Source organism: Erythranthe guttata, chromosome 4, assembly GCF_056151865.1.
Source record: "Erythranthe guttata isolate IM_541 chromosome 4, IM_541, whole genome shotgun sequence".
NCBI lineage: Eukaryota > Viridiplantae > Streptophyta > Magnoliopsida > Lamiales > Phrymaceae > Erythranthe > Erythranthe guttata.
Window position 1 is genome coordinate 15,003,363 of NC_142536.1, and position 11,282 is coordinate 15,014,644.

Consider the following 11,282-nt stretch of genomic DNA (forward strand, 5'->3'; position numbering starts at 1 on the left):
GTTACCTTATATTATGCATGAGTAGTTCCAGGCGATCGCCTTTGTTCATCTGGCGATAAAATGCCACGTCTCGGGGAAACGCGATGGCCCCACACGCGGCAATCGCGTTCTCGGCGTTCTGACACAGATGTAGGGCGAAGTCAGGAAGGGGATGAGGACCAACCGGGCCGAGAGCCTGCTCGGTTCTCCATTTCTTTGGGGAAGGACCTCTTTCCAAAACCTCGTCAGTAGCGAGTGGTGGTGGAGGGGAGGTTACCACCAAAGCAGTTGAAGGGGGAGTGGGAAGGAACGAGTCGTCTATTGGGACACCAGCTCGTGGACGAACGACTCCGAAGTTTTCTTGGGGGCCTTGGCTTGGTAACAGCCTCCTCTGATGCCTTCTTCCCAAAATCGGCAGCTAAAGGGCGTTGGAAGTCGGAAGAATGAAAGCCCGACTCTTGTTCGGTAGGACGAGTTACATGCTTATTAGCTCTAAACATCCTCTTCATCCTTAAATCTGTCAATCAGAGGTAAGATGATCAGCAAAGTAGTCAGCACGATAGAATATAGGTAAAAAAGAAGGCATATTCAGATAAGAAAAAAAAAATATGATAACAAGTATAGTAATGCCTATACATACTTATATCTGCCCGATTTAACGGGTGCGTCTCGTTGTCATGAAAATAGAAATGGCGAAGTATCGGCGGAAAAATCGTAAGAGTATCAGGGAGGCCATAGCTCGGTTGAAAATGGGTAATCATTTTCAATAGCCAATCGTCAACAGGGTGTTTACTTTTCCTCTTCTCGGGAAGAGTGGCGACCCAATGACGCAGGTAAGGGGCATCGACGGGATCCCTAACAAAAAAGTAATGACCTTGTCACCCGTCTGTTTTGTTCAGTGGCATCAAAACTTTGTAGCTCGGGCGAGCCGAGATCGAAACATGGAAAAGGCTGGAGTTCTTTATAACCATAACGCTCCTAAAGCGAGTTGGGGTAGGGATAATGCCCGTCCAAGCACAAAGCATGCGAAAGCCAGTCATGATGATTATGGCATGATGATGGAATTGATTTAAAGATACATTATAGATTTGGGCTATCTCGGAAAACTAAGGAGAAATAGGGAAATATAAACTGAAGTAAAACTGCTTTGAGAACCAGGTGCTACAACCCGGACAAGGGTTGAGGGGTCGGTCGTTTTTGGATGGGAGGACTAGTTCGATATCGCTAGATAGGCCTATGTCGTGAGCTAAGTTAATAAGATCTATTTCGCTCAGAGTACTAGCTCCCCATTGGTCGTCGAGGTCTCGCCCACGGGGTGGGAGAACCACTGCTAGCAGGAGCCCGTATAGCCTCCATAGATTTTTTCTTACTGACATCACTTCGAATTTTTCGAGATGAGGAGAACCGCGACTCTTCTTCCGAGGACGACGGGACTGGCAAGATCTCGTTAGACGAGATAGTGGTGGTAAAACCCTCGTCGCCCCCCTCGGAAGAATGATAAGGGGGCAGTTTTTACCCAAATGGCTCAGAGGAGTGGGAAGACATATGCATAAATGGCAGAAAGAAAAAATGAAAAGGAGAAGGAAGGGTCGTCGTACCTTTTCTGTGGAAACAAACACGGAATAGTAATAAATTCTTCAAAAAAGCAAATCGCCAGGAGTATTAGCAATGGAGAGGAAGGCGTAGGAAGGGAAAGAAAAAAATTGAAATTTCGCAAGGAGGAAGTATTTATAGAAGAAGGAGAAGGTTAACAATTAATCTCGACCACTCAAACGAGCGTTGAGATTCGACTCGGATGCCTCGATCCCAACAAAAGCACCCGTTGAGGTGCTGTAATAATGATATCAGGCATGCCAATCGTTTATACACGCCGTCGAAGACCATCAGTACAAACATGACACGTGTATAAGGAAGGTGAAATGACTAAAGTTTTTGTACTCCGTATTCTAAAACGAAAAGAAGTAACAAGTTCATTTTATAAATACGGAGTAGGGGGGAGTAGTTTATATGGACTTCTTCGCCCGATTTAGATCACCTCGAAGAACTGGCCCGGTTTTGGTCAACTCGGGGAACCAAATTGAGATTAACTTAATAAGGATACGACAATCCGTGCCTCGGTATACGAGTACTCGGGGGGAGTGCACTTCGGTGTGGCAAGACGAGTTATACCCATTAGATACTTCCAGAAGGCATAATTGTATACTTCAGACCCAAGAAATCATTGGGAAAAACCCTAGGGAAACCTTGGGGGCCAAGGCATGGGGGGTTCTCATCTATAAAAGGGGGTCTTTTTTCTCCTTATGGGGACGCAAGATAATAAATCTAGAAAATATGTACATTTGATCTTTCATCATACCCCCTTTTTACTGACTTGACCGTCGGAGCTTCTCCACCGGGAACCCCCTCTAGGCGTTGCAGGTACCCCGCCGCCCGAACTTTCCGGTGAGCTCCTTTTCTCAGGCATCTCTCAAGGAAGATCCGTTGTCGTTTCCCGGAAGTGGCTGCAACCGACAAATCAAAGGTGGAGATTTGTTATGATTGATCACAATCTTGTATTGTAAAATAGATCAGTGGCCATGATCTATTGAGAAGCTAAATGTGCAGTTGATCATCCCTTGAAGAAACCTTCATGAAGTTTCTCCTTGCACATGGATAACTAACTTCAGCTAATAAGTGGTTATCAGTTGGCTGATGTGGCAAGTGGAGCGGTTACTGCTTTGAAGGGCTAAAGACTAGTATAAATAGATAGTCTTAGGAATAATATAATCAAATATTCAATAACACATTGTATTCATGCAGATGAGAGAAACAGTTGTTGAGGGAGATTGAGAAAATTAGAGAAATAGGAAAGAGAGATATATAGATCGAGATATCAATCCTTGAAGATCTGAGAGAATTCTTGTAATCTGTAACAACCAGTTGTTTGTTTGTGTGATTGAAGAAGTGCTCCTCATTGCAAAGTGGACGTAGATGATTATGATCGAACCACTTTACATCCATTGTCCCTGTATCTGTATCTCTTCCTCTGCTATTCCATTCTTTATTTCTAGTAGTAATATGCATGCATTTTAGGGTTTCTTTGAACCGTATCAATCAGATAGACTGAAATGTGTTTGATATATTGTCCAGCTCAGTTTGTGTGTGTTATATGGTTGATTTCTGATCTATTCGCCTAGAGATTCAAGGTGGTTCTTGCCAAAAGAAATCGAAAGGCGAGGGTATGATTCTGGATTCTGATGCATAATAGTCATAGAGAAATTAAACTAGAGATGCTAAGCTAGCTGCCATCTTTAGCTTAAAAATCTTGTTTAAAGTTTGGAAAAATGTTGTTTTCTGCAAGTAGAGTAATGAATTGTAGAAGAAGACGAGTGATCAAATAACCGAAATATGTGGCAGACGTTGGTTGAGGGAGTTAGATGCTACACTGGATTATTTACACTGTGATGTTGTGATGATGCTAGAGTTAGATCACCTTAGAGAGTTGAAGTAGAAATGAGCTGGAAGAGCAGATTGGATCACTGGCTCACGAGCTTGATGACCTTGAGATACCTGCGATCATAGAACACGTGAACTAGGCCGGGGGTTGATCCGGCGGAAACCCCTCCGACGCTCAAGTCAGACGTGCGGTTAGAAGAAGTAGTTATTAGAGTGTTTGAATCTGAGATCGACTGAGCATTTCCATTGAAGATTAAATACATAAGTTGTTTATTGATCGTTTTATAGTAAATATAAAAAACGTATAACAATTATTGAGTTATGCCTATAAAGATTGTTACTTAAAGGATCCAAATCAAGTTTAATGAACAAATTAATAAGCAAAACTGTTTTTTGGTTTCGATAGTAACAAAACTACTTTGTACATGCTGTACATATCCATCTATTACTAGTCCAAACTCATGAATGTATGAATCAAGTATAAAAACTGACATTAAAAAAAAAAAATAAAAAAAAACCATATGACTAATTAAACCACTTGAAAAATATTACTTGTGAAGCTTTCTTCTGATAGTTCCACATTTTTCCAGAATCTCTCTGCATGTCGCCTTCCGTTGAACTCAACTCGAACCCGAAGTCCCTCATTCCCCACATTTTCTTGTTCCTCCGCAATTCTTAATGCGGAAACGACCGCAGACAACCGACAGTATTTCAAATGGAGAACCTGAAGTGTTGATATTTCTCCAATTTCAATGGGGATCTGCTTCAGTTTATTCATATCTAGAAGCACAAGTTTCTCCAGCACTGGAAAATGGGAACTTTCAGCCCTCCATTCAACCAGATCACAATCTTCTATTAAGAGGTATTTCAGGCGAAGGAATCCCCCCTCAACAGGATTCCACTCACATCCTTCGATCGAATGAGTTTTCAATTTTAGAACTTCAAGACAAGGAAGCGAACTAATCATTGTCAAATCTCGACAAGGAACCTTGCAATATTCTAAAGACAACCTGTTGATCGAACTTGGGAATTCGAGGTTGTGCAGTAGTTTAACCAGATGAAACGATTTGCAGGTAAGTGACTCAAGTCTACCTAAGCGGCAAATGTTGTAGAGACGGTACTTCTTTGAACTACTGTCGCCCAAATCATATTGGAAGTTTAATTTCGTCACATTAGGGAGTCTCTTACAAACCTCCTCACTCCACTTGAAGTTCATTACATTCTTAAGTGTCTGCAGATTTGGCAAAACAATGTCGTTCTTTTGTTGCTTACGACTCTTAGGAGGATCGGGGAGCGACACCCGAAGGATATGTAGATGCCTAAGTTGTCGCATCTCCCAAATTTCAGATGGTGCATCAATTACGCTATTAAGAATTAGTGTTTGCAAATTCCAGAGTAGGGATGTTGATGAATAAGGAAGTTCTTTAAAAAACATGGGTTCAGAACTAATTACAAACCGGGGAATTCTTTCATCAAGTACAACATGACGTTGGGATAGAATTCCTACAAGCAGACGCCGTGGAACGTCCTTCATCATACAGATAAACTTCTCACTGTGAGCTACCCTTAGACACAAGTCCCTCAGAAGATCATGGATCTGACAATATACAATTCTTCCATCTGACCCGAAACTATATCTCAAAACGAGATTCATGTCAATGAGGTCATTTAAGTGATCTCTTGCAATCTCTTCCAAGCTGTGGGCTTTATTTGGCTTTATAAATCCTTCAGCCACCCAAAGTTTGATCAATTTGGATACATGAATCATATCATCTTCTGGAAAAATTCCCATGTATAGAAAACACGGCTTAAGATGAGGGGGCAAGTAGGTGTAACTCAAAGATAATATACTTGAGCAATTCTCGTCCTGTTCGAGGTTCAAATTGGAGATTAAATCTTTTGAAATAATTTTCCAATATTCTTGCGTCTTATGGGACCTTCCAAGAAGGCCACCAATCACAGAAATCGAAAGGGGAAGTCCTTTGCATTTCTTAACAATCTCCTTCCCGGTATCCTCTAGCTCAGAAGGGCAACCGGATTGATCACCAAATGCCTTTTCACAAAATAGTTTCCAACTTTTACCATCATCTAGAAAATTCACACAAAGGCACGAAGAGCCAAAGTCGTTAGCCACATCCAATATCCTTGTAGTGACAACAATTCGACTTCCATTTTTGTCGTTTGGAAAGAAACGTTTTAGCTTCTCCCAAGCCTCGACACTCCAAATATCATCTATTACAATCAAATACTTCCGACCGCATAGCCTTGTGTATAACACATCGCCTAATTGCTCATCAGTTTTACTAATCATCTCACTACTTTGCTCAGAAAGAAGTTGTAGAAGAAGCCCCCCGACATCATATTTTTGGGATACGGTAACCCAACGACGAATATAAAAAGGTCGCGTAATAAGTGAATTTTCATAAGCATATTTGGCAAGAGTAGTCTTACCAATGCCGCCCATGCCTACGATTGGAATGATTTGCAAATTAGATTGTAGCCCGGTGAGCCTCTCCAGAAGTTCATGCAACTCGACCTCAAATCCCACCATCGTGCTCTTTCCGGTAATACTCGTAAGAGGTGTTGAAGTAGTAGTAGTAGTAGTAGTAGTAGTAGTAGTAGTAGCTGGCACCGAGTATGTGAGCGGCAAACCATCTTTGAACTCCATAACCTTTTTCTTCATGGAATCCACGTCGTCTATTACCGTATGGAGATCGAGCAAGGAAATCGAGCCATCGTTAATTTGGTGCAATGGATCAGATTGATCAGTAGTTACAGCTTCCTTGAGGCAACAGAGTAGTGGCATCGAATTCGTGGGCTTGATTAAAGTAACCTTTCTTTTGGCATCTTCCATCGCGTGAGTTTGGTCGACAACGTGAGATTTGATTACATCTTCAGCCGAATAGGCTGAAGATGCAATTTGGCTCAACAGCACTTGAGCTTCATTGTTTATAGCTCCACGAGTATTGTTCTCTACGAATTTTAACAAGAAACCGATCTTCTCGCGTAGAGATTCAATCTGGTTCTTGTCGACAGAAATCGAAAGGCGAGGATGGTTTTCGATCTGCTCCGTAAGAGTGATCAGAGAAACTGAAGCTGCATAAGCTGCCATATATAGATAGATCTCTAATCTTCTTCCAAACTATGGATAATTTTGAGGGGGAACAAAACTGTCGGCGCAAATTGAGAATAGGATCAGATTTACTGTATTTGTGTTGTGCTAACATGCCAAGAAGACTTCCGCCTGAGTCTTCCCACAAATTGCTTTAGTTTTACAATTTTATATTATTATTTAAAACAAGTAACAACGTAACTACCCTTTTTTTTATTTTTCATAAATGATTTACTACAACTAGTATGGGATTTTACATTTTGGACATCAACTAGGCACCTCATCCCGACTTGCCAAAGAATTGAGTTTAAATTCTGAATGGATGAGCTGATAATTAACCATAGGGAAAATTAGCAAGACCCCACTATTTGAAAAATATATATAAGGAAAATCCTCTTATAAAAAAATAATTAGAAAAAATATTTCTCATTAAAACAATCCTTCTCACAAATTTAAATTATCCATTAGGGTTAATAGCATTTTGCCGCATTTAGTTTTCCTGTTTTTGCACTTTGCCATCTTAACTAAAAAAAAGTTAAACATGCGCACCCAAATCCATTTTTTTGACACACATAACCATCTAAGGGGCTTATTCTGGCGAATCTTCTCATTTTCCGGCGCAGTTGATTTGCGGTGCCAAAAACAAAATTGGTATAATTTCGTTGTTAAATAAATTTTGTTCGTCTTTGGAAATAGTATTTGTTGTTGTTTGTTACGATTTGGCACTTAATTTGTGTGTGCGTGTGTGGTTTTTTTTCTTTCTTTTTTTGTATATATTCGATGAAGTTTGTAGTCTTTTACTGTTTTTAGCAGATTTTTATAATGGATGAACCATTGCAATTAAAATGCCATTAAGGTCATGAAAATGTAGATTTTTTTGTGTCACTTAAGATTTTATTTCTTTTTTAATGCGTTGTTCTCCGTAGGATCAAATAGGGTTGAGTTCGAGACAAAAAATTTTGAATTTTATGAAATTTGCGATTCATGATTCAAAAATACAGACAAAAAACAAAATACCCTTTCAATTAAAATTCTCAAAGATGTTAGCTTCATCAAACCCTATCGTCTCAGAAAGATTCCAGTTTAGTGTTATTCATTCAACAAAAACAGAAAGAGAAGTTATGTAAGTTTTGTAAATCTTTTGGATATTTGATCTACCTTCGTAAAATGATAGGTAAGCCAGAATGTTTGCGAACATTTCGAAGCAAAGTCAAATTATTTTCAACATACGGCATTACTTGTATACGGAGGATCAACTTACATGTTTTGTTTTTGAGTTTTAGGATATTGTTTGCTTGTGGTTAGTTGGATTATCATTTGTAAGTTGGTTATTTCGTTTCTTTTCATTTTGAGTTTCCTTCTTTTCGGCGGCCGAAGTTGCTGCAATAAGTTTCACACTTCCACCATATATGTAATTGTTCTATATAAATTTTGTATTCATTTATAGTTCCATTTTTTAAATTATGAAGATACACCTTCAATTGAGGGGAACATAAGATTATTGATGGTCAATTTTTTTTCTTATTTATTAGGTTCTCTAACAATATGACCAAGTGTTTGTAGAGACTGTCGTAGAGACTATTATTACAATTATACGTATGTTGATTATTAATAAGTGATGCCATACATAAAACACTTAACCCGACTCGTGCAAACGCACGTGCACTTGCCTAGTTTAATATTAAAATATTAAAATCTCTAATATATAATCTATGGAAAGACATTATTCTTATTTTGACACAATCCTTGAGCTGAATCGAAATATCTATATATAAATAATGTGAAACTGTTGACAAAACATCTATCACATATGAGACTGACAAGAAAAAAGAATTACAATACAATAAAATAAAGAGAAGCCCCAAGTTTATTACAAGAAAATGAAGTAGTGCATTGTTGGTCTAGACTTTGAGTGTAAACTAGAAGTCCTAGAATATGGTTACTTGAAAATTATTTCTAGTGAAGCTGATGTCATCATCTTCTGATTGTTTCATCTTTTCCTGAAAACTCTCCAATTCGTCATTTCCATCGATCACAACTCGAACTTGAAGTCCCTCATTGTCAGCGTTCTCTTGTTCCTCCGCTATCTTCATAGCCGAAACGGCCGCAGATTCCGTGCAGCGTCTCACATGAATAAATTCAAGTGTTGGTATTTCTCCAATCTCTATAGGGATTTCATCCAATACGAACATTAGTTCAAGAACAAGTTTCTCCAAAACAGGAGCTGCCTGCATTCCAGTAAACAAGATCACACCAATATATTGAGAGGAATTTCAGACGAAGGAAATCCCCCTCAACAGGATTCCACACGGTTCCTTTGACCGAATACATTGACAGTTTTAGAACTTCAAGACACGGTAACGAACCAATCACCGTTAAATCTTCCCAAAGACCGTTTCCATGTGATAAACTCAGCTTCTTGAGAGAACATGGGAATGTGAGCTTCTGCAACATATTATCCTCACCTAACAACAAGCACTTAAGTGATTCAAGTTTATGCAAGTGGCTAATATTGTAGAGCGAATAATCATTTGAGCTTTCTGCGTATATGTTTAGTTTTCTGACATTGGGTACTCTCTTACAACCCTCCTCGCTCCACACAAAGTTTACTACCTTCTTAAGTGTCTGTAGATTTTGCAAAACAATTTCATCGTGTTGTTTGTCACAACTACGAGGAGGAACAGGTAGGAATAAACTAAATATATCTAGATGCCTAAGTTGTCGCATCTCCCAAATTTGTAACGGTACTTTAATTTTCCCACTAATAATTATTGTTTGCAAATTCCAGAGAGCAGCTATTGACGAAGGTAGCTTGACACAAGCAGCCATTATCTTGGATTCATCGTTGTAAGCAAGATACCGCATGTTCACTTGATCAACAATATGCTGGCTTAAATATTCTTTCTTGCGTCCATTGTTGCACGTCATTACTCTCAACAATCTATTGTTGGACAATCGACCATCAATACTTGTTACCCATGTACGGGTAAGTGATCCCAATTGCAAAGTATGAAGGACACGAGATTCATACTTTGCATGTTGAACTTTTTCACTAAATACAATACGACCCCCCCTTTCTGTGCCTCGTGGTTTGTCTTCCATCACACAGATAAACTCTTCTTTCTGAGCTACTTCTAGACATAAGTCTCTCAAAAGATCATGAATCTTGCAAATTTTAATTCTTCCATTCGATCCCAACATATGTTTTAAAATGAGATTTCTGCCAATGAGATCATTAATTTAAGTAACCCCGTGCTATCTCTTCCAAGCTTTGAGATTTATTCGATCTTATAAATCCCTCAGCCACCCAAAGTTTGATCAGTTGGGAGACGCTAATCTTTTCATCTTCTGGAAAAATGCTCATGTAAAGAAAACATGGTTTAAGATGAGGAGGCAAGTAGGTGTAACTCAAAGATAATATACTCGAACAATTCTTGTCCTCTCCAGAGTTGAGAATTGAGTGTATATCTCTTGCAATATTTTTCCAGTATTTTTGCGTCATATGGGACCTTCCGAGAAGTCCACCAATCACAGTAATCGAAAGGGGAAGTCCTTTGCATTTCTTAACAATCTCCTTTCCAATATCCTCTAGTTCAAGAGGGCAATCGGCCTCACCAAATGTTTTTTTGCAAAATAGATCCCAACTTTTTTCCTCATCTAGAAAACTCAACTCAAACGACGAGGAGTCGAAGTGAGTAGCCACATTCGATATCCTTGTAGTCACAACAATTCGACTTCCATTATTGTTTTCTGGAAAGAAAAGATTTAAACTATCCCAAGCTTCAATGCCCCAAATATCATCAATTACAATCAAATATCTCCGACCCCATAGTATTTTGTGCAACTTTTGTCCTAATAATTGCTCGTCAATTTCGCTATCGATTTCACTACTTATTAGCTTTGAAAGAAGTTGAACAAAAAGTTCTTTCACATTATACTTTTGAGATACTGTGACCCAAGTACGAATATCAAAATGGTGGACAATAAGTGAATGTTCATAAGCATTTTGGGCAAGTGCAGTCTTACCAATGCCGCCCATGCCTACGATTGGAATGACTTGCCGGTTAGATTGCTGGCCGGTGAGCTTGTCCAAAAGTTGAAGCAACTGTTCGTCAAATCCGACCATAGTATTCTTCCCGGTGGTAATAAGAGGTGTATTTGATGAAGTAGTTGGTGTGGGTTGCATATCATGTTCGTTGGATCCAATTTCATCTTTCAACTCCAAAACTTTTTTCTTCATAGAATCCATGTCTACTATTACCGTCTGGAGATCAAGCATGGAAATCGAACCGGTGGCAATTTCATCTTTCATAACCTTCTTTGAGCGTAAGATCTTAGTAACCTTTTTTCTGATATCTTTTACTACTTTCTGTAGACGATGACCTTCAACCGAACCTGCAGGTTGAATTTGGTCGACGACATGAGATTCGATTACGTCTTCAGCGGCATAGGCTGCAGATGCAATTTGGCTCTCCAAAACTTCAACTTGTTCGCTTACAACACCATGAGTATCATTCTTTACAAAATCAAGCAAGAAACCAACCTTCTCGCCGAGAGATTCGAGCTGGTTCATGTCGAAGGAAATCGAAAGGCAAGGATGATTTTGGATATGGTCAATGATAGTCATAACAGAAACTAGAGCTGCATAAGCTGCCATGTATCTGTCTGTGATTATACGTTCCTCTTTGAATCTTGTTTAACGAGAGGGATAAGTTTTGTTTGGTAACGGGGAACGCGAAGTGAGCTCCGGCGGCAG

General features: G+C 39.3%; 1 pseudogene; it reads right to left on the bottom strand.

Moving 5' to 3' along the window:
- Positions 1 to 3,943: 3,943 nt before the first annotated feature.
- On the bottom strand, positions 3,944 to 11,282 carry LOC148771230 (uncharacterized; annotated as a pseudogene).